Source organism: Triticum dicoccoides, chromosome 1A (genome assembly GCF_002162155.2).
Source record: "Triticum dicoccoides isolate Atlit2015 ecotype Zavitan chromosome 1A, WEW_v2.0, whole genome shotgun sequence".
NCBI lineage: Eukaryota > Viridiplantae > Streptophyta > Magnoliopsida > Poales > Poaceae > Triticum > Triticum dicoccoides.
This window is the reverse complement of record NC_041380.1, coordinates 179,346,800-179,369,999: the sequence shown is the minus strand read 5'-3', so window position 1 is coordinate 179,369,999 and position 23,200 is coordinate 179,346,800.

The following is a 23,200-nucleotide window of genomic DNA, read 5'->3' as shown; positions in this document are numbered from 1 at the left end:
AGATCCGAAATTTTTTTCTTCTCTCTTTTTTTTTCCTCACACTTTTTTTATTTTTCTTTCTCTCTTTTTTTCTCTAATTTTTTTCTCTAACTTTTTTTTGCTTTTTTCTCTCCCTCTTTCCAAAACAAACTAGATAAGATGCAGATTGGATCTAGCGAAGATGTGAACGGCCTCAACTATGATTGTGAAAATGAACGATGGGTAGCACGTGGTGGAAATTGATGGATGGGTGGTGGACAGCGGAAGGGATAATGATGCAGCGGCGGCGTGACTAATGTGAACAGAACTCGAAACTCTAAACGAACTAGACACTAAGACCAGCAACTCGACACGACAATGCAACCGATAATTCAACTATGCAAGGAACGAAAAGAAAATTGCAAAGGCTCAAACTGGCTTCGACAAATGATGAATAGATCTAACTTTTTTTGTGGCTTTTTCTTGGACAAAAGGTGGGAAAATAAATCTAATCTAGGAAAACTGGAATTTCTGACAGAGCAACCTAAAAACTGATACCAGTTGATAGAGGCGAGGGTCCCGATCTTTCGATGAGATGATAACTATCGATTTGGTGGAGACGACTTTGACGATCCGACTACAAACGTGCACGACGTTGCGCCTTAGCAATCGCTAAGCAATCTCCCGAGGTTACTAACGATGCTGGAAGCATGATCAGCCTGACCACGAAGGTCTATTCCTGCACGCAATCGAAGAACAAGCAAGAATATGATAATGCAATTTGAATATTGCGAATATATATGAAGTATTGATAATAGTGGGGATCCGTAAGTGGTCTTGGTCTGGTCGTTGGACACAAACGAAGTACACGAAGTTGCAATGGCTAACTTTTAACTAAACAAATCCCAAGGAAAAAGCTACTAGATGGATCTACTTATATAGGAGCAAGGGGTGGTGGCCAAGGAGGTGGAAGGATGTCCCAAGGCAGCCTCAAACTAACCCTAGGTCGTACAAGGCTCATGGGCCCAAGTGGAGGTGGTGCAACACCTTTGGACTTGTTGTTTGACTCGGATTCTGCTGCAGCATCAGATTGTTTCATCGATATCTCAACGCTCCGGAGGAATTTGAAGGTGATTCCAAATGGGTTGGAAAGATCACGAAATCTACTTTCCAACAAAAAAAGAATCACCCAATTCGGGGTCCGTATGAAAAATTTGTTGACGTTTTGAGTCAGATATGTCTGTGTAGTCCGAATCTGAATCCAGAACGTAAGAGACTTGGACTCTATCTTCTCTTGGCCCAAAAGTGACGTGAGAGGACTTTTTGAACAGAACATAAACTTCTCATTTTCCCTTATCTTCATATGTGGATTGTACAAATGTCCCATACACCTGCAATTAGACAAAACATAAAAGTGTGTGAAGTATTTTTGTTCTGGATAACATAAATAGATTATTGAATAGTTTGCACTAGAAATCACCTGACAAAAATGCATGTATGTAATATTTTTGGTCATATCCAAGGTAGTCATATCCTCATCAATTGGCGTAAGGAGAAGTAAGAATGAGGAAGAAGAAGGAAAGGAGCAGCAGGAAGGGATGGACTGAAGGGGGTCATGCAGCCCCGTACTTATAGCTGGAGGAGGCCAACCGCCGACCACCACGATCGCAGGTAATCATGACCGGTCTCTCTGCATGCAGGGACTCGTCAAGTCGTGCGGCCGCCGAGGCATCGTGCGGAAGCGCAGACGCCCGCGACTAATCAATCGCCATGCGGCGCCCAAGGCCGTAGGCTATTGGGGCCTGCGGCGCTTCGCACTTGCCTCTTCGCTTCCCTTCTAGGCCAAGCCCGGGCGCGCCTTGGGCCCGGGGGCTACTGTCGGTGTTCTGGGAATGGGAGTCCCCAGACTTGCCTACCTGCGGCCTGCGGCGTGGCTCAAGTGGGGGCCCAGCGCGGCCCATCTTCATCAGCTCAAGCTCAAGACCCTCGCGAGGTGCCAAGCCTCGCGGGGCGGACGACAAAAAGCTTCCTCGGAGGCAGCCTCAATAGGCAGGCTCGCGAGGAGGCGAAGAGATCAAGGCAGGGATACCTCGCGAGGAGCCCGTGACGAAAGCCATGACGATCGAGACCAGGCGGGCTCCAGGCGGGCGCCGGCCTGCGCAGTGTCCTTGTTTCCCCTTTGGTGGAAATGGGGCAAGCACAGGCCGAGGCATCGGGCAAAGGTTGCCATTCCGGTGCAACGAGACCAAGACCAGCAGAGCGGCAGGACGGAGGTCACCGTGGAGCCCGAGACGGCGTCATCACCAGTACTTTTGGCACCCGAAGACCACCTTTGGTCAGGATAACTTGTACTAGATGTTCCCCTTCAAAATGGCCAATTGTTGGCGCCCTTCCCGCTCATTATTTGGGGAGAGGCCCAGGGCCCCTATAAAGAGAGATAGCCACCAAAGAGAGGGGAAGGGGGAAAGACATCTAGAGATCTAATAGAGCCCTAGCAGACAGAGAGAGAGAGAGGCGGCTTAACTCACTCAAGCAGTTCATCGCACCAGCTCAAGAACAGCTCTCGCGAGGCTGTTCTTCCCTTGTACTGTTCATCATCAGCCCCTGAGGCAATCCACCACACCACACACTGGAGTAGGGTATTATACCACAACGGTGGCCCGAACCAGTATAAACCTGGTGTCCCTTGTGTTGTTCGTTGTTTTCAGCTTAGATCACGCGAGGAGATTGGACGTAGATCGGTAGGGGAGAGATCTCCGCGCGCACCCCAGTGTTCGAACCTCAAGGGTCTGCCGGAACCCGAAATCCGACACTTTGCGCGTGAGCGAGGCCCATGCCAAGGATGAATCCTTGTTATTTTTCAGGTAAACATTGTCGCCCGACAACAGGCCTTGTTGTTTCCCTACTTTAGTCGACCATTCTCACGCTCTTGGCGGAGGCAGGGGCAAAGTAGGGTTAGGCCCCTCGTTCATCTTCTTGCCACCGCGACTACTACCAAATTATGACCCAGGAGGTATCTCTCGAGTACAGAAAAGGGTGAGCACATTGTTTTCAAGACCACAAACGAGGTTTCACATATCCCGGTTCTATACGGAAACACACAACAGGGGGATAAAAGACTTATCTGAATCCGCAGCCCCCGGCAACCCTGGGCTTGCCGTGGTTGGACCCTCGTATCTTCAGCTCCTGCAGCCTTGCCTTGCCGGGGTCGGAGCGCCGGTTCGTTCTCCTTTTCCCAAGCGGCTCAGCAGAAGTGCCCTGTGAACGAAAGATAACAGAAAGACGCACACTCGACCTCTAGGCCAGGGGTTAGTCGCCACTAAGCACTACCAACCCTAACCGAGGGAGAGACTTAACCTAGCATGCATGCTATAACTTAGGGCGCCAGCGCTTCATTTATTTATGCTCAGGGTCTGCGCCTGGCTCTATACAGAGGGTTACATTCCTTGCCTGCAAGGCTTGTACAAAAGGTGGCTTGCCGGCACCCGGCAATCCGCGCCTTATGGGTAAAACTTGCGAAGATGCTCGATGTTTCAGGAGTTGCTCACTGGGATTGCATCTTCGGTCTCCAGGCGGACTACGCTGGGCCTGGTGACTCGTATTACCTGATAAGGGCCTTCCCACTTCGGCATCAACTTGTTGGAATTCTTGGCCGACTGAACGCGCCGAAGAACAAGGTCGGCTTCCTCAAAGCTTCGGGCATGAACCTTGCGGCTATGGTACTGGCGCAAGGCTTACTAGTAGCGTGCTGCTCTCACAGCTGCCCGAAGACGATCTTCCTCAAGGAGCGTCGCATCGTCTTGCCGCAACTTCTCTTGCTCAAGCTCGTCATAAGCGAGCACTCGAGGTGACCCGTATATGAGTTCCATGGGGAGAACTGCTTCTGCCCCATATGCTAGGGCAAAAGGTGTCTGGCCGGTGGCTCGATTTGGTGTCGTCCTGATCGACCAAAGAACCGCCGGCAACTCATCAATCCATCGCCTTCCGCTCTTGTGCAGCCCGTCAAAGGTCTTCGTTCTCAAGCCTCGCAACACTTCAGTATTTGCCCTCTCCGCCTAGCCGTTGCTCCGGGGGTGTGCCATGGAAGCAAAATAGACCTTGCTGCCGAGGTCTTGGATGTACTGCATGAAGGTGTGGCTTGTGAACTGCGTGCCATTGTCGGTGATGACTTTGTTGGGTACACCAAACGGCAGACTAGCCCCTTGAAGAACTTGACAGCTGACTGTGCTGTCACCTTCCTCATTGCTTCCACCTCTAACCACTTTGTGAACTTGTCAATCGCAACGTACAAGTACTCAAAGCCCCCGACAGCACGGGGGAAAGGGCCCAGTATGTTGAGCCCCAGACCGAGAATGGCTAGGAGAGATGGACTGTTTGAAGGGCTTGAGCTAGTTGATGAAGCTTCTTTAAATGGAACTGACATGCTTCACACTTGGTTACTAGTGCCGTTGCATCCTGGAGGGTAGTGGGCCAGAAGAAACCCTGCCGGAACGCCTTGCCGGCAAGGGCCCTCGACCGTATGTGGGAGCCACATATGCCTCCGTGTATCTCTGCCAACAGCTCCAGTCCTTCCCGGGGGATGCACTTCAATTTTACATCGTTCAGTCTTTTTCTGTACAGGACGTTATCGACGAACTGGTCCAAGGCAGACCGATGGGCTACTTTTTCCGCTTCTTCCTGCTCCTCAGGAAGTTGCCCTGTCTGGAGGAAACGAACGGTGTGTTGTGCCCACGCCGGAGCCTGGGGCTCGACGGAAAGGGCCAAAGGCATATCTCCCTTCATGGAGCATCTGTCTCTATGGCCAGGGCTTGTCGGCCTACCAGAGTCAGTCGCTCCCCGGCAGGCTCGGGGCCCACGGCAATACCCTTGCCGGCGGTGCCCGGGGGTTCGGCGGGAAAGTACTTGCTGGGGCCGGATTTCCTCTGCTTGTTCTGCTCCGTTGGCAGTTCGACGGATGGTTGAGTTAGCCAAAGCAAAAAGGTACCTGGTTCCACCGGTAACTTGAATGCAGTGCGCTTTAACATGTAATCGGCGATGTTGTTCTCCATTCGGGGAACGTGCTCCGCTTGTATACCGTAAAGCACTCCTCCAGCTTTCTCACCTCATCTACGTAGGACTCCATCAACAGGCTTTGATAATCTTTGTTGACTTGTCTGACGACAAGCTGCGAATCACCCCTAACGATGAGCTTTTTAACTCCGAGGTCTACTGCGATCCTGAGACCGGCAAGCAATCCCTCTTACTCAGCAGTGTTGTTGGTGGCCATCTCCCTGGGAAACTGCATCTGGATTACATACTTGAGGTTCTCTCCGGTGGGTGCGACGAGCAGCACACCAGCACTGGCGTCTTGTAGCGAAAAGCTCCGTCAAAGTACATAATCCAGTCACGAGCTGTTTCCTTGCCGGGCAGAGTGGTCTGCTGGATCTCTTTGTCAGGCGTCGAGGTCCATTCTGCAATTTACACTGCCAGGACTCTACTCTAGATTGTCGAAGTACTTTAAAACTTCAACCCAAAGCTAGATAACTCCAAGGCCCACTCCACAATCCTTCCGGTAGCATCTGGGTTGCGCAGTATCTGTTGCAACGGGAGGCGGGTGACGATAGTCATCTCGTGGGCTTGGAAGTAATGACGTAGCTTCCTCGAGGCCATAAGGAGGTCGAAGAGCAATTTCTGCACGCCGGAATATCTTGATCTAGCCCCCAGCAAGAGGGAGCTGACAAAGTAAACCGGGTGCTGCACCATCTTCTTCTTCTGCACCACTCCACTTGACGGCGCGGGCTCTATCCCGATGGCGTCAGACTCTGCCGGGAGCCTTGCCTTGCCGGCACCAGGCCCTGCCGGGGGAGTCTCTGACTTGCCATCTGACGGTCCTGCCGCAGCCACCGCCTCTTCGTCAACCTCCCTCTGTGCCACCAGCGCGGCACTGACCACTTGATTTGTCGTTGCCAGATACATCAACAACGACTCTTGTGGTCTAGGTGCAACTAGTATCGGTGTAGAGGAAAGGTATCTCGTCAGGTCTTGCAACGCCGACTCGGCTTCCGGGGACCATTCCATTGGGCCCGCCTTGTTCAAAATCTTGAAAAAGGGAAGGGCGCACTCGGCAGACTTGGAGATGAATCGGCTCATGGCGGCAACACAGCCAGTGAGTCGACGCACATCCTTGATCCGCTTGGGCGCCTCAATCCTCTTGATAGTCTTGATCTTGTCTGGGTTTGCCTTGATCCCACGCTGTGATACAAAGAACCCGAGAAGTTTGCCGGATGGAATGCCAAAGACACACTTCTCAGGGTTTAGCTTGAGGTTGATCTTGCATAGGTTGGCAAACGTCTCTTCTAAGTCTCATAGAAGAGTCACCCTATCCTTGGTTTTGACTACTATGTCATCCATATAGGCTTCCATGTTTCTATGTAGCTGGGGTTCAAGACCAACTTGGACTGCTCTTGCAAATGTTGATCCAGCACTCTTCAACCCGAAAGGCATCCGTAAAAAGCAATACGTACCACATGGGGTGATAAATGCTATCTTTTCTTCATCTTCTCTTGTCATGAAGATCTGGTGGTAGCCCGAGTAGACGTCGAGGAATGTCAATAGATCGCACCCGGCCGTGGACAATCTGGTCAATGCGCGGCAACGGGAAGGGGTCTTTAGGACAAGCCTTATTGATATCTGTGTAGTCAATACATAGTCTCCACTTCCCATTTGCCTCGCCCACCACCACCGGATTGGCCAACCACGTCGGATGGAGCACTCCTCTCACCAAACCTGCTTCTTCCAATTTCCTGATCTCTTCTATGATGAACTCCTGCCGTTCCAAAGCTTGCTTCCTGACCTTCTGCTTGACGGGTCGCGCATGGGGACAAACAGCAAGGTGGTGCTCAATCACTCCCCTGGGAACGTCGGGGATGTCAGATGCTTGCCACGCAAACACATCGACATTCGCCCACAGGAAAGCGACCAGCGCTCCTTCCTATTTGCTGTCGAGGGTGGATCTTATCGTGAAAGCCCCTCCCGTGCCATCTTCATTGACAAACACCCTCTTGGTCTCTGGTGGCGTAGCTCTGGATTTCTTGCTCTTGCCGGTGGAGCTCTCTGGCACGTCCTCGACGATAGCACAACACCCCGAAGAAGTGCGCTTGTCGGAGTGGGTGCGAGAGGTCTTGCTGGTCCCCTTCTTCCCTCCCGGGGCTTCAGTGGCAGGAGCAAGTGCCTTGGCGGCAGCTGCTGCAACTGCCTCCTGGTAGAGTAGGTCGGCGCAGATTAGTGCGTCCTTCTTGTCGGAGGGGACGGAGATGATTTTCATCGGCCCGGGCATCTTCAACGTGTTGTAGGCATAGTGCGACGCCGCCATGAACATGGCTAGGATCCCGTTGTAAGGCAAGGGGATCTCGGCTCCATTGCAGACAATCCTCTCCATCCTGTAATTCAACTCGCCTCCAAACGTCACAGGCAATGTGACCTTCCCCTTCGACTGGCTCCTTCCCGGGTTGACCCCTTGAAACGTGCCCGTTTCCGCGAGATCTCCATCAGAATTTGAAGCCTTTTGATCATAACAGGCGAGGTCAAGTTCTGGCCGGCCCCGCCGTCAACCAACATCTTGTTCACCTTGAGGTTGCGTGTCGTCGGTGAAACCAACAACGGCAAACACCCAACCGTAGTTGTGCGGTGAGGGTGGTCCTCGGCGTCAAAGATGAGGGGCGTGCTGGACCACTTCAGCGGCTTCTGAGCATCTTATGAGGGCTCCGCTGCTGTAATCTCACGCGCCCACCGCTTGAGTTGGCGGTGAGAGGTATGCAGCGAGGCACCACCATCGATGCACATGGCCTCCGTAGCCTTCTGAAACTCATGCCCGCCGGACTCATCGTCCTCATCACTATCGTCGTCATCTTGCTTCTTCTCGCGGCCCTGAGCGGGCCTCTCTTGCTAGTTATCCTTGCTGCGACGACTCCCCTGGCCGCCACGCTTCTTGCCGGATCCTTCGGCACCATTCTGACCCTTCTCCTTGTCTCGCATTTCATACTCGGCCTTTTGCTTCTCAGCAAGCAGCTCGACTTGCTAGCAGTTCTGGAGGTCGTGGCCCTTGGTGCGGTGGATCTTGCAGTACTGTTTGTCAGAGCCCCCTGGATTGTCGGCAGCTGCTAAGGCCCGGCAAACGACGCACCCGGCAATCTCCTTGCCGGGGTCGTCGGCTTTGGCCTTCTTGGCAGCGCCGATATCGTCAGATCCCTTGACGGCAAGCACGTCCTTGCCCTTGCGTTTCTTGTTGCGATGCTGGCCCTTCTTCGTCAGGGCAGCGGTGGCTTCATCACTAGAGTCGATTTCCGCGCCGGCGTCTTTGCCGGGGTACTTCCTTCCCTCTTCAGCTCGGGCGCACCTATCGGCCAGAACATAAAGTTCGGCCACATCCTTAACCTTGTTCATCGCCAGCTCCTCCATGCATCTTGCGAATGCGCACGTTCTGATCGAACGCGCTAATCACGGCCGCGGGGTGGACGTTGGGGATGTTGTACTGCACCGGCTGAACCTCTGTATGTACTTGCACAGGTTTTCTCCTTCCTTCTAGGGAATGATATCCAAATCACTTGCCTGGCAATGAGCTTGGTGGCCTCCAGTGAAGGCACCAACGAACTCATGGCACAGATCTGACCAAGAAGAAATGGAGTCCGCCGGCAAGTGCATCAACCAGGACATGACGTTGGGTTTTAGGGCCAGCGGAAAGTAATTGGCAAGCACCTTGGTGTCACGAGCCCCAGCGGCTTGCATCACAATGGTGTATATGCTAAGGAACTCTGACAGATGGGTCTTGTCATTGTACTTCTTGCCGACGTCGGGCTTGAACATGTGGTGGGACGACCACTGGAACTGCCGCAGCTCCCGGGTAAAGGCTGGGCAACCCACCTCGTAAGGTAGGCCGCCGGAGCCTCCCGGAGCCGGGTGGTCTGCAGCAGGCCCTACCCGCTTGACCGACTGGTGGTGTGTATTGCGTCAACGCTCAATGGCATTTTGAGCGTCTTCATGGGCTCGTTCCCAAAGAACTTGGCGCTGGTCGCGGTGGGTCCGCGGGTCGGACGACGCTATGGAGATGTTATCGCAAGCGTCGTCACGACGGGCCGACACCCGCGGTGGTTGGCACGGAGGAGGAGAGTGCACTGTGACCACAAAACTCCCGGTTCTTCCACCGCCGGCATGTGGTAGCTCGGTGAAGCGCCGGCCCAAGGGCCTCGCCGGTCGCAGATCATCTTTGTTGGCGACGACGATGAGGCTCCGGATGGTGGCTCTCCACTCGTCGAGCTTCTCCATAGCAGGAGGGAAGTCGAGGAGCAGGTGTGCGTGCGCCAAGGCTTCTGCTGGCATGGGTGGTGGCGAGAGTTGCATGGACCGTGGCGCACTTCGACTTCTAACCAAGTTAGAAGGAGTTCTACCACGGCCCAGCGGTTGTGTGCCATTATCACCAACACTTCGGCGGGCACACTGGCCTCCTTCGTCCCACAGGTGATGCACAGGGCTCTTCCCACGGCGGTGCTCAGGGTGACCGACATGGTGACGCTAATTGTCACACACACCACGGGAAGAGCGCACTGTGGGTGCTAGAGTGGGCGTCCCGGAGGTCGTCACGCCACCCGTGGGTGGTACGACGACGACCCCGGAGGGCCCCGCACCGCCTATGGGGGGCTCAGCTCCGTCCCTGGATTTTATGTCATGCGGCCCGCTGTCTTGCATACGAACGACGCTGCTCGCCAGGCTCTGACTGCCAGAGCGATGCTGGTGCTCGCGGGCCGGTCCGCTACTCGCCCTCACTGGTACGGGCCGTCTGGCCTCCGATGAACCGACCACTGTGGCTGCCTTCTTCTTGGGAGCCATGGCGACGAAGAACTGCTAGGCTAACAGCCAGACAAGATTCTCACAACTGCGCCCCTACCTGGCGCGCCAAAGATGTCGGTGGGAAACGACACCTATGGGATCACAAGAATCCCTACTACGGTTGCCGGGGCGCGGGGTCATGAGAAGAGCAGGATTAACAGTCAACACAAGGATCGTTTACCCAGGTTCAGGCCGCGAGGATGTGTAAAACCCTAGTCCTGCTTTGGTGGATGTATTGAGTGTTGTTGGGCTCTCAAACTAGCTACGGTGGTTGTGTAGTTCAAAAGAGCCGAATCCCTCTCCAGTACGCCCTAGGCCTCCTTTTATAGTCGAAAGGGGCTGCCACAGTGGCACACATGAGGTGGAAAGGCCTAGAGTACCGCGAGCTTATCGCCCGTATTACAGGACTAGACGCATTTAATGCATCGCTTCGGTGCTGCTTAGCTTTATCGGGGACGGGAACAAGGCCCGTCTCGTCCGTCGCCGCTCCTCCCCGCTTCGACACGCGCCCAGGTTAGCGATGCATGCAGTGCCATGTAGACAAGGAGGCAACTGAGGTGGCGCGGTGATAGGGCCTTCATGAAGGTCCGCATGCCGTCATGCAAGTGCCTGCTGATTTAGCCTAGAAGTCACATGTTGCCACGCAGGTGCCTGCCCAGCTGGTTGGGCTGGCAGCTGCATGCGAACGGTAGTGGTAGTCTTGGCTGGTACGGGTCTGGCAGTGGCCCTGCCGTCATCCCCGGCAAGGGTCCTGCCGGGGGCCTTGCTATCATCCCCGGCAAGGGTCTTGTCGGGGCCTTGTGGATTTCCTCGGCTAGGATCCCGCCGAGGGTCGCCGTCTTCTGGTCCTCGTCTGATCTTGAGTATTCTATGTCTTCACAAAGATCTGCATGTCACCATGGAGGTGCCTCCCGAGTCCTGGCCCAACGTGGTTGATGGTGTTGGAGACCGTGGGCTCAAGGGTGGCACGCTCCGCTGGTGTTTGGGCCAGCTACCCCGGGAAGGGTCTTGTCAGGGCCGCCGAGGCTGCCCCGGCAAGGGTCTTGCCGAGGAAACCTGCTTCATCCCTCTACTCATTGTGCTCTCGGCTTTGGCATTGTCTTGTTTGCCTTGGTGCTTCAGCTTCTCTCCGGCTTCCCTCCTCTGCCTTGGTAAGTGTGGCCACGACGCGTGGCTCTGACCGCCCGCGCACAAGTAAAGGGGTCAATAGGAGAGCCCCTACTTTCGTACACCTACAACCACTACCGTAGGGTGGAACACTCCTCTAACCAGGCATGTCGCCTCGATGATGAACTCTTGTCGCTCCAAAGCTTGCTTCCGGACCTTCTGCTTGATGGGCTGTGCATGTGGACAGACAGCAAGATGGTGCTCAATCACCTCCCTGGGAACGCCATGGATGTCGGATGCTTGCCATATAAACACATCGACATTTGCCCATAGGAAGGCAACGGGCGCGCTTTCCTATTTGTTGTCGAGGGTGGAGCTTATAGTGAAAGCCCTGCCCGTGTCGTCGTCCTTGACGGACACCTTCTTGGTTACTGGTGGTGCAGCCCTGGACTTCTTGCTCTTGCCGGTGGAGCTCTGTGGCACGTTCTCAACGGGAGCACAACACTCTGAAGAGGCGCGCTTACCAGAGTGGGTGCAAGAGGTCTTGCCGGAAGAGGTCTCGCCGGAAGGGGTCTTGCCGGTAGAGGTCTTGCCGGCCTTCTTCCTTCCCGGGACTTGAGCCACAGGAGCAAGTGCAATGGTGGCAGTTGCTGCAAATGCCTCTTAGTAGAGTTAGTCAGCGCAGATGAGTGCGTCTTTCTTGTCAGAGGGGACGGTGATGATGGTCAGCGGCCCCAGCATCTTCAATGTGTTGTAGGCGTAGTGTGACGCTGCCATGAACTTGGCCAACGCTGGGCGGCCAAGGATCCCATTGTATGGCAAGGGGATCTTGGCGACATCGAAAACGATCTTCTCTGTCCTATAGTTCAGCTCGCCCCCAAACGTAACGGGCAGTGTGATTTTGCCTTTTAGCTGGCTCCTTCCCAGGTTGACCCCTTGAAATGTGCCCGTCTCCTTGAGATCTCCATCAGGAATCTACAGCCTCTTGACCACAGCAGGCGAGATCATGTTCAGACCGGCCCCACTGTCAACCAGCACTTTTGTCATCTTGAGGTTGTGTATTGTTGGTGAAACAAACGATGGCAAACACCCGACCGCAGTTGTGCGATCAGGGTGATTCTCGGTGTCAAAAATGACGGGCGTGCGGCACCACCTTAGTGGCTTCTAGGCATCGACCGACGGCTCCGCCGCAGTGACCTCTCGTGCCCACTATTTTAGTTGGCGATGAGAGGTGTGTAACGAGGCGCGAACGTCGATGCACATGGCCTATGTAGCTTTCTGGAACTCGACGGCCTCGTCGTCCTTGTCGTGATCATCATCTTAACCCTTCTTATTGCGGCCCTGAGCGGGCCTCTCTTGTTGATTATCTTTGTCGCAGCGACCTCCTTGGCTGCCATGCTTCTTGCCGAACCCCTCAGCCCATCCCAACCCTTCTTCCTGTCCCGCCTTACATATTTAGCCTTCTTATTTTCCGCAAGCAGATCAACCTATCGACAGTTCTGGAGGTCATGGCCCTTGGTGCGGTGGATCTTGCAGTACTGCTTGTCGGAGCCTCCTGGCTTGTCGGCGGCAGCCAAGGCTCGACAGGCGGCGCACCTGGGAACCTCCTTGCCAGGCTCGTCAGCCTTGGCCTTCTTGGCGGTGCCGGGGTCGCCGGATCCCTCAACGTCAAGCACAGTCTTGCCCTTACGCTTCCTGTCACGGCGTCGGCCCTTCTTCGTCGGGGCAGCGGCGTCTTTGTCCGTGGAGTCAGTTTCCGCACCGGCGTCCCCCTGGGGTACTTCCTTCCTTCTTCAGCCCGAGCACACCTATTTGCCAGAACATAAAGTTCGGCTGCATCCTTGACCTTTCTCATTGCCATATCTTCACGCATCTTACGGTTGCATACATTCTGATGGAACGCACTGATGCGAGCGGCGGGATGAACATCTGGGATTGTGTACTGCACATGGCTGAATCTTTGTATGTACTTACGCAGGGACTCGCCATCCTTCTGGGGGATGACATGGAAGTCACTTACCTGGCCAGGAGCTTGGTGGCCTCCGGTAAAGGCACCAACAAACTCATGGCACAGATCCGACCAGGAAGAGATGGAACCCACTGGCAGGTGCATCAACCACGACATGACGTTGGGCTTAAGCGCCAACGGAAAGTAGTTCGCAAGCACCTTGTCGTTGCGAGCCCCGGCGGCTTGCATCGCGATGGTGTAGATGCTGAGGAACTCTGACGGGTGAGTCTTGTCGTTGTACTTTTCCCCAACATCAGGCTTGAATGTGTGGTGGGAGGGCCACTGGAACTGCCGCAGCTCTCGGGTAAATGCCATACAACCCACCTCGTAATGCAGGTCGCCAGAGCCCCCCGGCACTGGGTGGTCCATAGCAGACCCTGCACGCCGATCCGACTGATGGCGCGCCTCCTGCCATCGCTTGATCGTAATCCGAGCGTCTTCCTAACCTCACTCTCGAAGAACTCGACGTTGGTCGCAGCGGGTTCGCGGGTCGGATGATGTTGTGGAAGCGTTGTCATAGGCGTCGGCTCGGCGAGCCGTGGTTGCTGTCGCGGCCGTAGGGGAAGAGAGTGCACCGTGGTCGCAGCGTCTCCGGTCCTCCCATTGCCGGGCTGCACTGACTCAACAGAACACCGGCATGAGGGTCCCGCTAGGAGCGGCTCATCTTTATTGGCAAAGCTGATGAGGCTTTGGATGGTGGCCCTCCACTCGTCGAGCTTCTCCGGAGCAGGGGGGAAGTCGAGGAGCAGTTGCATGCGTGCCAGTGCTTTTGCTAGCGTGGGCGGTGGCGAAAGCCGCATGGACCGCGACGCGCTCTGACTTCTAATGAAGTTAGAAGGAGCTCTGTCACGGTCTCACGGTCGCACGCCGCTTTCGTCGGCATCCGGCGCGTACGCCGGCTGGTGCGTCTTGAGAGCGGCGCGCAGGGCTCTTCCCGCGATGGTGCCCAGGAGATCCGGCGTCGCGGTGTTTCTCATTGCGTGCGGCCTGGCAAAGCCACGGCATGGGTGCCAGCTGGGGCGCTGTAGAGGTTTCTGTGCCGCCTGTGAGCAGTACAGCCCCGCCCCCAGACCCAGCGGCGTGCGGCTCGTTGTTGCGGATCCGAACGACGCCGCTTGCCTGGCTCCGATTGCGAGAATGTCATGGATGCTCCTGGGCCAAGTCTTCAGCACCATCTGTGGCCACCCGGTCGCCTGCTCGCGCTGGTGCGGACGGGCCGGCTTCGGACGACCCAATCGCTGTGATCCCCTTTTTCTTGGGGGCATGATTATGATGAAGTCGATGCGCTAACTTCCAGGGGCATGATTATGATGAAGACAACAACAAGACACATGTGGGATCACAGGGAATCCCTTCTACAGTTGGCGGGCGCGGGGCTGTGAAAACAGCGGGTTTAGAAGATCAACACGGGGGAGTTTATCCAAGGTTCAGGCCGCAAATGATGTGTAATACCCTACTCCTGCTGGTTTGTGTTTATCTGATGTTCTTGGACTAGCTACGAAGCATGCAGGGTCCAAAAAGTATGAATCCTCCCACAGTATGCCGCGAGCCTCCTTTTATTGTCAAAAGGGCTACCACAGTGGCACACAGGAGGTGGAAAGTTGTACAGTAGTCAACTTTATCGCCTGACATCACGGGAAAAAATGCATTGAATGTGCTACTTAGGTGTGCTCTCGCTTTATCGGGGATGGTAACGAAGCCCGTCCCGTCCGTCGCTGCTTCGCCTTGCTCCGACACGCGTCGAGGCCACCAAGGCATGCAACGCCATGTATGCTGGCAGGCTGATGAGCTGGCATGGTGGCAGGGTCTTCACGAAGATATGCATGCCACCAGGTAGGTCCTTGAATAGTTGGCTTGGGAGCCACGTACTGCCACGTGGGTACCTGATTAGTTGGTGGGTCGGCCGCTGAGGTTGGGTGGTGACGGGGAGGCAAGGCCTTGCCGCAGCCTTGCTGATCTTCCCGACAAAGGTCTTGCCGGGGCCTTGTGGGCGCCCTCGGCAAGAGTCTTGCTGGGGCATCATGGGTATCTTTGGCAGGAGCCTTGCCGGGACCTCGTTGGCATCCTCGGCAAGGAGCCTTGTTGTTGTCTTGCTTCTTGGTTCCTATCTAGGCCTCGTAGGCCCTTTGTCTTCACAAAGGTATGCGTGCCACCATGGAGGCGCCTCCCGAGCCTTGTTTCCGATGTGGTTGATGGTGTTGGAACTCTTAGGCTCAAGGGTGGCAGCTCCGCTGGTGTTCGGCAAGTTGCCCCGGCAAGACTCTTGCCGGGGCCGTGAAGGCCACCCCGGCAAGGGCCTTGCCGGGGGAGTTTCACCTCTCCCCTCTGCTCTTCATGCCTCTGGCCTTGTGCACGGCTCTAGTAGTCTTGGGCCTTCTCTTCCTCTGCTCCTACAAGCGTAGCGGCAGGCGTGTGGCTATGACTTCCCACACACAAGTAAAGGGGTACAAAAAGGACCCCTACTTTTGTAAACCGACATTCTATAAAATGAAACCTCCGCCGTGCTCTAAAAAGATATAAGTGAAGCACTAGAGCAAAATTGCATAGCTCAAAAGATATAAGTGAAGCACATAGAGTATTCTAATAAATCACGATTCATGCGTGTCCATCTCTAAGGGTGTGTACATCAAGGATGATTGTGGCAAACTAAAAAGAAAAGACTCAAATCATACAAGACGCTCCAAGCAAAACACATATCATGTGGTGAATAAAAATATAGCCTCAAGTAAAGATACCGATAGACGAAGACGAAAGAGGGGATCCCTTCCGGGGCATCACCAAGCTTAGGCTCTTGGCTGTCCTTGAATATTACCTTGGGTTTCCTTGGGTATCCCCAATATTAGGCTCTTGCCACTCCTTATTCCATAGTCCATCAAATCCTTACCCAAACTTCAAAACTTCACAACACAAAACTCAATAGAAAATCTCATAAGCTCCGTTAGTGTAAGAAAATAAATCACCACTTTTGGTACTGTTGTGAACTCATTCTTTATTTATATTTGTGTAATATCTACTGTATTCCAACTTTTCCATGGTTCATACCCCCGATACTACCCATATAATCATCAAAATAAGCAAACAACACATAGAAAACATAATGTGCCAAAAATAGAACAATCTGTAGTAATCTGTAACTCTCGAATACTTCTGTAACTTTAAAAATTCTGAAAATTTAGGAAAACCTTAGAAATTTGTTTATTAATCTTATGCAAAAAGAATCAGTATTTTATCACTCTTCTGTTAGAAATGAGAACTGTTTTCCTGAGTGAAAAAGTTTCTGTTTTTCAGCAAGATCAAATCAACTATCACCGCAAGCCATCTCAAAGGTCTTACTTGGCACAAACACTAATTAAAACACAAAAACCACATCTAACCATATGCTAGATGAATTATTTATTGCAAAACAGAACCTAAAAGAAAGAAACAAACAAAAATAAAATTGGGTTGCCTCCCAACAAGCGCTATTGTTTAACGCCCTTAGCTAGGCATACAATAGGAATATATCTAGTTATTGTCATCTTTGTATGCAATCCATAAGTAGCTCTCATAATAGATTAATATGGAAATTTAATTTTCTTTCTTGTAAAGTGTTCCATGCCCTTCCTTAACGAAAATTGAATTCTAATGTTTCCTTCTTGCATATCAATAATTGCACAGTGTAGGACATGTAGGATTGCAAAATATATCAAGAACAATGAAATCTATGGGCACATAGTTCCTATTTGCAAAAATAAGAACATCATTAATCCTTCCCATAGGTTTCTTAATAGTGGAATCCACAAGATACAAATTTAAAGAACAATCATCAAATTCACAGAAACCTAGCACATCACATAAAGTTTTTGGAATCATGGAAACACTATCACCCAAATCACACAAAGCATGGCACTGATAATATTTAATCTTAATCTTAATAGTAGGTTCCCACTCATCATAAAGTTTTCTTGGCATAGAAACTTCCAATTCAAGCTTTTTTTCAAAAGATTGCATCATAGCATCAACGATATGTTTAGTAAAAGCTTCGTTTTGATTATAAGCATGAGGAGAATTCAACATGGATTGCAACAAGGAAATAAAATCTATTAAAGAACAATTATCATAATTAAATTCCTTGAAATCCAAAAGAGTGGGTTCATTGCTACTTAAAGTTTTAACCTCCCCAATCCCACTTTTATAAATTTATGCATCAAGATCTAAAAACTCTGAATCATTGGGACGCCTTTTTTTACTAAAGTTGACACATATCCAGTCCCGTCTTTATCAAGATTTATATTGGAGAACAACTATTCTATAGGAGTCACATTAATCACTTTAAGATCTTCATCTTTATTTTCACGGAAACTAGAAGAACATGTTTTTACAAACCAATCTCGTTTAGCACGTATCTTAGCTGTTCTTTCTTTGGACTCATCAATGGAAATTCTCATATATTTGACAGACTCATTAATATCATGCTTGGGTGGAATAGATCTAAGTTTCAAAGAATCAACATCCAGAGAAACTCTATCCACGTTCCTAGCCAAATCATCAATCTTAAGCAATTTTTCTTCAATCAAAGCATTGGAATTCTTTTGCGAATTCATAAATTCTTTAACACTATTCTCAAAATCATAGGGCATCTTATTATAATTTCCATAATAATTGTTGTAGGAATTACCATAATTATTAGAGGAATTACTAGGAAACCACCTAGGATTAAAATTACCTCTATATGCGTTATTACCAAAATTGTTCCTACCAACAAAATTCACATCCATAGACTCATTATTATTTTCAATCAAAGTAGACAAAGGCATATCATTAGGATCAATAGAAGCACTCTTGCTAGCAAATAATTTCATAAGATCATCCATCTTTCCACTCAAAACATCAATCTCTTCAATCTCATGCATTTTTTTACTAGTGGGAGATCTTTCGGTAGGCCATTGAGAATAATTAACCATAATATTATCTAGGAGTTTGGTAGCCTCTCATAAAGTAATTTCCATAAAAGTACCTCCCGCGGGCGAATCTAAAAGATTCCTAGAAGGAAAATTCAATTCGGCATAATTTTTTGTATAATCATCCACAAATTCAAACCATGAGTAGGGAAATTTCGTATCATCAATTTCATCCTCTCCCAAGATTGTGCAACATGTTCATGATCAAGTTGCTTAAAATTCATAATATTGTTCCTAAGGGAGATGATCTTAGCGTGAGCAAAATACTTGGAAATAAAATCATCTTTACATTCATTCCATGAATCAATACTATTTTTAGGAAAAGATGAAAACCAAGTTTTAGCATGATCTCGTAGTGCAAACCGAAATAGCTTCAATTTAACTATATCATTTTCCACATCTTTTTTATTTTGCATATCACATAACTCAATGAAACTATTAAGGTTGGATGTGGCATTTTCACTAGGAAGGCCGGAAAATTGATCTTTCATAACAAGATTCAGCAAAGCGGTATTAATTTCATAAGATTTCTCACTAGTGGCGGGAGAAATCAGAGTGCTAATAAAATAATTGTTATTTGTGTTGGAAAAGTCACACAATTGGGTATTCTCTTGAGCCATCATGACAAAGCAAGCAACACAACACACGAGCACACAAGAAGAAAATGAAGAAGACGAACGGAAGAGGGGCCAAGAAAAGGCAAATCTTTTCGAAAATCATTTTAGAAGTGGGGGGAGGAAAATGAGAGGCGAATGGTGAATAATGTAATGCAAGAGATGAGAGTTTATGATGGGTACTTGGTATGTCTTGACTTGGCGTAGATCTCCTCGGCAACGGCGCGAGAAATTCTTCCTGCTACCTCTTGAGCTTACGTTTGTTTTTCCCTTGAAGAGGAAATGGTGATGCAGCAAACTAGAGATAAGTATTTCCCTCAGTTTGAGAGCCAAGGTATCTATCCAGTAGGAGACAACGCACAAATCACCGAATACCTGCACAAACAATCAAACAACTTGCACCCAACACGATAAAGGGGTTATCAATCCCTTCACGATTAGTTGCAAAACTGAGATCTGATAGAGATAGATAAACGGTAAAGTAAATATTTTTGCTATTTTCCGTTTATAGATCGGAAAGTAAAAGATTTCACAAATAGTAGATCGGAAACTAATACTGTAGATCAGAAACTTATATGAAGGAAAATAGACCCCGAGGCCATAGGTTTTAGTAGAGGCTTCTCTCAAGATAGAAAATAATACGGTGGGTGAACAAATTACTGCTGAGCAATTGATAGAAAAGCGCAAACTTATGACGATATCTAAGGCAATGATCATGAATATAGGCATCACGTCCGTGTCAAGTAGACTGAAACGATTCTGCATCTACTACTATTACACCACACATCGACCGCTATCCAACATGCATCTAGAGTATTAAGTTCATAAAGAACGGAGTAACGCATGAAGTAAGATGACATGATGTAGAGGAATTAACTCATGCCATATGATAACAAACCCATTCTTTTTTCCTTGATGGCAACAATACAATAATTAAGTGCCTTGCTGCCCCTACTGTCATTGGAAAAGGACACCACAAGATTGAACCCAAAGCTAAGCACTTCTCCCACTACTGTAGGATGGTCCAAACGCGACACTACGATCAGGGACCCTTAGACGAAACTGTGTGCAATGCCATAATTGCAAAGGTGGTATAAAAACATCAAAAAGGTTCAAAATGTTTGTGATGACAGATGCATCAAACCCAGTTCAGATTATAGTTGTGTGTGCGATGCAGGGCATACGGTTTAGTTCAATTAACTGTTCACGATGAGGAGGAACAAAAGAAACGTGTAGCTAGATGAAGGTGTGTGTGATATACAACATATAGTTCACTACGATGAACTCTGTGTGATTCGGCAACACAATGGAAGCGGTTCAACTGAATAAGATGTGTGTGATATGCGGCAACAGGTCCGTAATCAGAAATGTGTGCGAAGACCAATAATAACATAGACGATTGCTGCTAATAAGCCGTGTGATTTGCTCTGTCTACAGAAGAATAACATGTATATATATAACTTAAATAACATCCAATTACATAAGTGACTATACAGATCATTCGCACACACCTCAATAAACAATTGCATCCATTCTAAAGTAGGAGAAACGATTGTCTAGTCATCTACTTCTTGTGACGCTCCCGCCACTGCTCTGTGGCTCGATCCCTCATCTGGGGAAGGAAGAAGACACTTCCTCATGTCAACGATCTTCCTATACATCTCGTAGCTTGTGTACGCGTCCTTGGCCGCGTACTTGACATGTTATTCATCCAGTCTCTCATGCCACACAATGTGCCAGGCGTTCTTGTCCTTCTTGATCTCATTCTTCATCTTCATGTAGTAGGGGTCGATGATGGCCGAGGCGAGGTCAAATAGGGAGTTCAATTTGTTTTTGTCACTGCCCCAAATATCGTAGTGGTGCTGGATGTTGAAAACATTTAGGCATTCCAAGCCTGAAATCTTGTGCACTTTTAGATCGTTGGTGGTGTCCACCATAGCAAAACTGTAGTCGGAGCTGTTGATAAACCTGGAGAAACGCTCGGAAGGCCTTGTGGCCAGGTGGTAGTGGTAGACGAGGACGTCATGTCGCACACACAACTGGGCAACGGCAACCTTCTGATCGTGCCCGGCACGACCGATGGTGTACTCGAGGTCGAAGCCAACCACTTGGTACTTGTCCTCGGCAAGGAAGTGCTTTGTAGTTTGTATGGAGCTCTCCATCGAGACAGGATCATTCGTGTACACCACCAAGAGGGCCTTCCCCCTCACGTGGATGTCCACTACGTGATGCGTGGTGAACTGCCTGCCGTTTGTCGTCGTCGGCCGCTGGGAGTGCCATTGGAGCCACGGGCATCTCCATTGGAACCGCTGGATGTCCTCTCTGTATGTGTCGTCCTGGGTGTGCTTATTGTGTCCTGTGACGCGAGAGATGATTGTAAATGGCCATAGGAATAAATGGCCACAGGTAACTGCATTGTCGTGCCACACCCAGCGCAATCGCATGCACACGAACGTGCGTGATTGTGCGCCGGCCCCAAACACTGGCAACACGCGTGGAGGGACGTGGGCAGAGCACCCGGAGAAAAACGCAAGTTCGCTCAAACAATATATTTTACTTAGTCATACTACGAATTTATATTCATATGATCAAGATACAGTATTAAACAAAAGAAAAAAACTATTTCCGGCAGCGATGGAGGCGGCGTGCCGCACCTTCGTTATCGTTGCATCCTCCAGGACGTCATTGTTGAAGTCTTCAATGCAGCACGGAATGTTCTTCACGTGTAATTCAAACATCATGCCGTCCCGCAATCGACGGGTGGGGCGTGGGAGGACAGCAGCTGGCGGCTCTAAGAGGTAGTTGTTGACGGCGGCGGCCCATGCCACTGAGGAGGGCGCGGGCAAGGGCACTAGCGCGGCGGGTGCAACCAAACGCACAGTGACCGGCACCGTTGTGGGCGGAGGGGCACACACGGGCACGAGCGTCGGCGCTAGCATGTACATGAGCTCGCGCGGGTCCGCGGAGACCTCACTAATGCCCACGGCTTCTAGCTCTGCGATAGTGCTTGGCAACCATCCCGTCAATGCTATGGGTATGGTCGCTGGCGCGAGCGTGGGGATGGGAACTGGGACGGGAGCGGGGGCAGCAACCGCCACGGCTAGCTCGTTCTGGGCCATGTCCATGAGGCACCATTCCTCCTTATTTTCTATCTCCTCCAGCTCGGAGTCGACTTCACCAAACTTGAATACTAGTGGCAGACAATCTTTTTGTGCCATGGAGTTGGTGGAGGTCTGCGGGAGGGAGGGGAATGGGAGGCGAAGAGTAAGGCCGACCGTATTAAGCAGCAGCTCGGGCGCCATTAATGGAGAGGAAGGCGGGCGGCTATGGAAGTCAAAGGGCTCGCTTCCCAGTGATCCTGTGCAACGTACAACTCGCATCCTTCCCGGTGATCCTGCACATTGGAGGACAACTTGCACGCCTCTCGGTCAGCCTGCGCACCGGACTGCGCTCGCATGCCTCCTGTTCAGTCAAGCAGCTGTCCGCACGACACCTCCTATAACCATTAAAACGAAGACACATGGCATCACGTGAATGGTTAACATAACACACACGATTTGAATTATACAAACATTTGCGATGTTAGAGTGGCAGCTATTTGTTACAAAATGCCTTGGTTGTCTGTTATTCGAGTGTGCCTTCTCTCAAAATCGAAACGAAAAATAACACAACATGTTGGGTGCCATTCCATGATAGCATGCCAAGTTTCATGAATTTCAGACTAGTTTTTGATTTGCTAGAATTTAAAAACAAAGTATCTCAACATTTTGCCGGCAATCAACGATGCCCTGGTGTTTGAAATTCATTCCCATTTCTTGCACGGGACCTAAGCATGCACCCAACGACAAAGATTTGATTTTTCAACCAATTTATATGCACTGGAGCATGTGCATGTAGTTCAAATTTGAATTACGCACATAAATGCATTGAAAACTCAACTAATGCATAAAAATGTCCAAACGAACCCCGAAAAATCGCAAAAATTGACAAAACACTCGTGTTGTTCTATGTTGACACAAGAATTTTTTTGAAATCAATAAGAGGCAATCGATATCGTTTCATCCCCAAAGGTGGGATGTTCCCTACCAAAACCATCATGCTTGTTGTGAGAAGCTCTGGTTTGTGAGAAGCATATACCCAAACCTACCCCAAATGGGACAAAAATTTTACCACGACATGTTGATGCTGCTCCATGATAGCATGCCAAGTTTCATGAATTTCAGACGAGGTTTGGATAATAGAATTTAAAATCCAGGTATCTCAATATTTGCGGCTGAGTGATGGTGGCAGCGTGTTTTACATTCATCCCCATTTCTTGCATGGCACCTAAGCATGCAACTAGGGACAGAGATTTGAATTTTCAACCAATTTATATGCATTAGAGTATGTGCCTATAGTTCAATTTTGAATTATGCACATGAATGCATAGAAAACTCAATTAATGTATAAAAATGTCCAAGTGAACCCCGAAAAATACCAAAAATTCACACAACACTCCTGTTGTTCTATGTTGACACTAGGAAAAAATTTGAAATCGAGAAGAGGCAATGAATATCGTTCCATCAAGAAAGGTGAAACGTTCCCTACCGAAACCATCAGGCTTGTTGTGAGAAGCTCTGGTTTGTGAGAAGCATATCCCCAAACCCGCCCCAAACGGGACAAAAAATTTACCACGGCAAGTTGATGCCGCTCCATGATAGCATGCCAAGTTT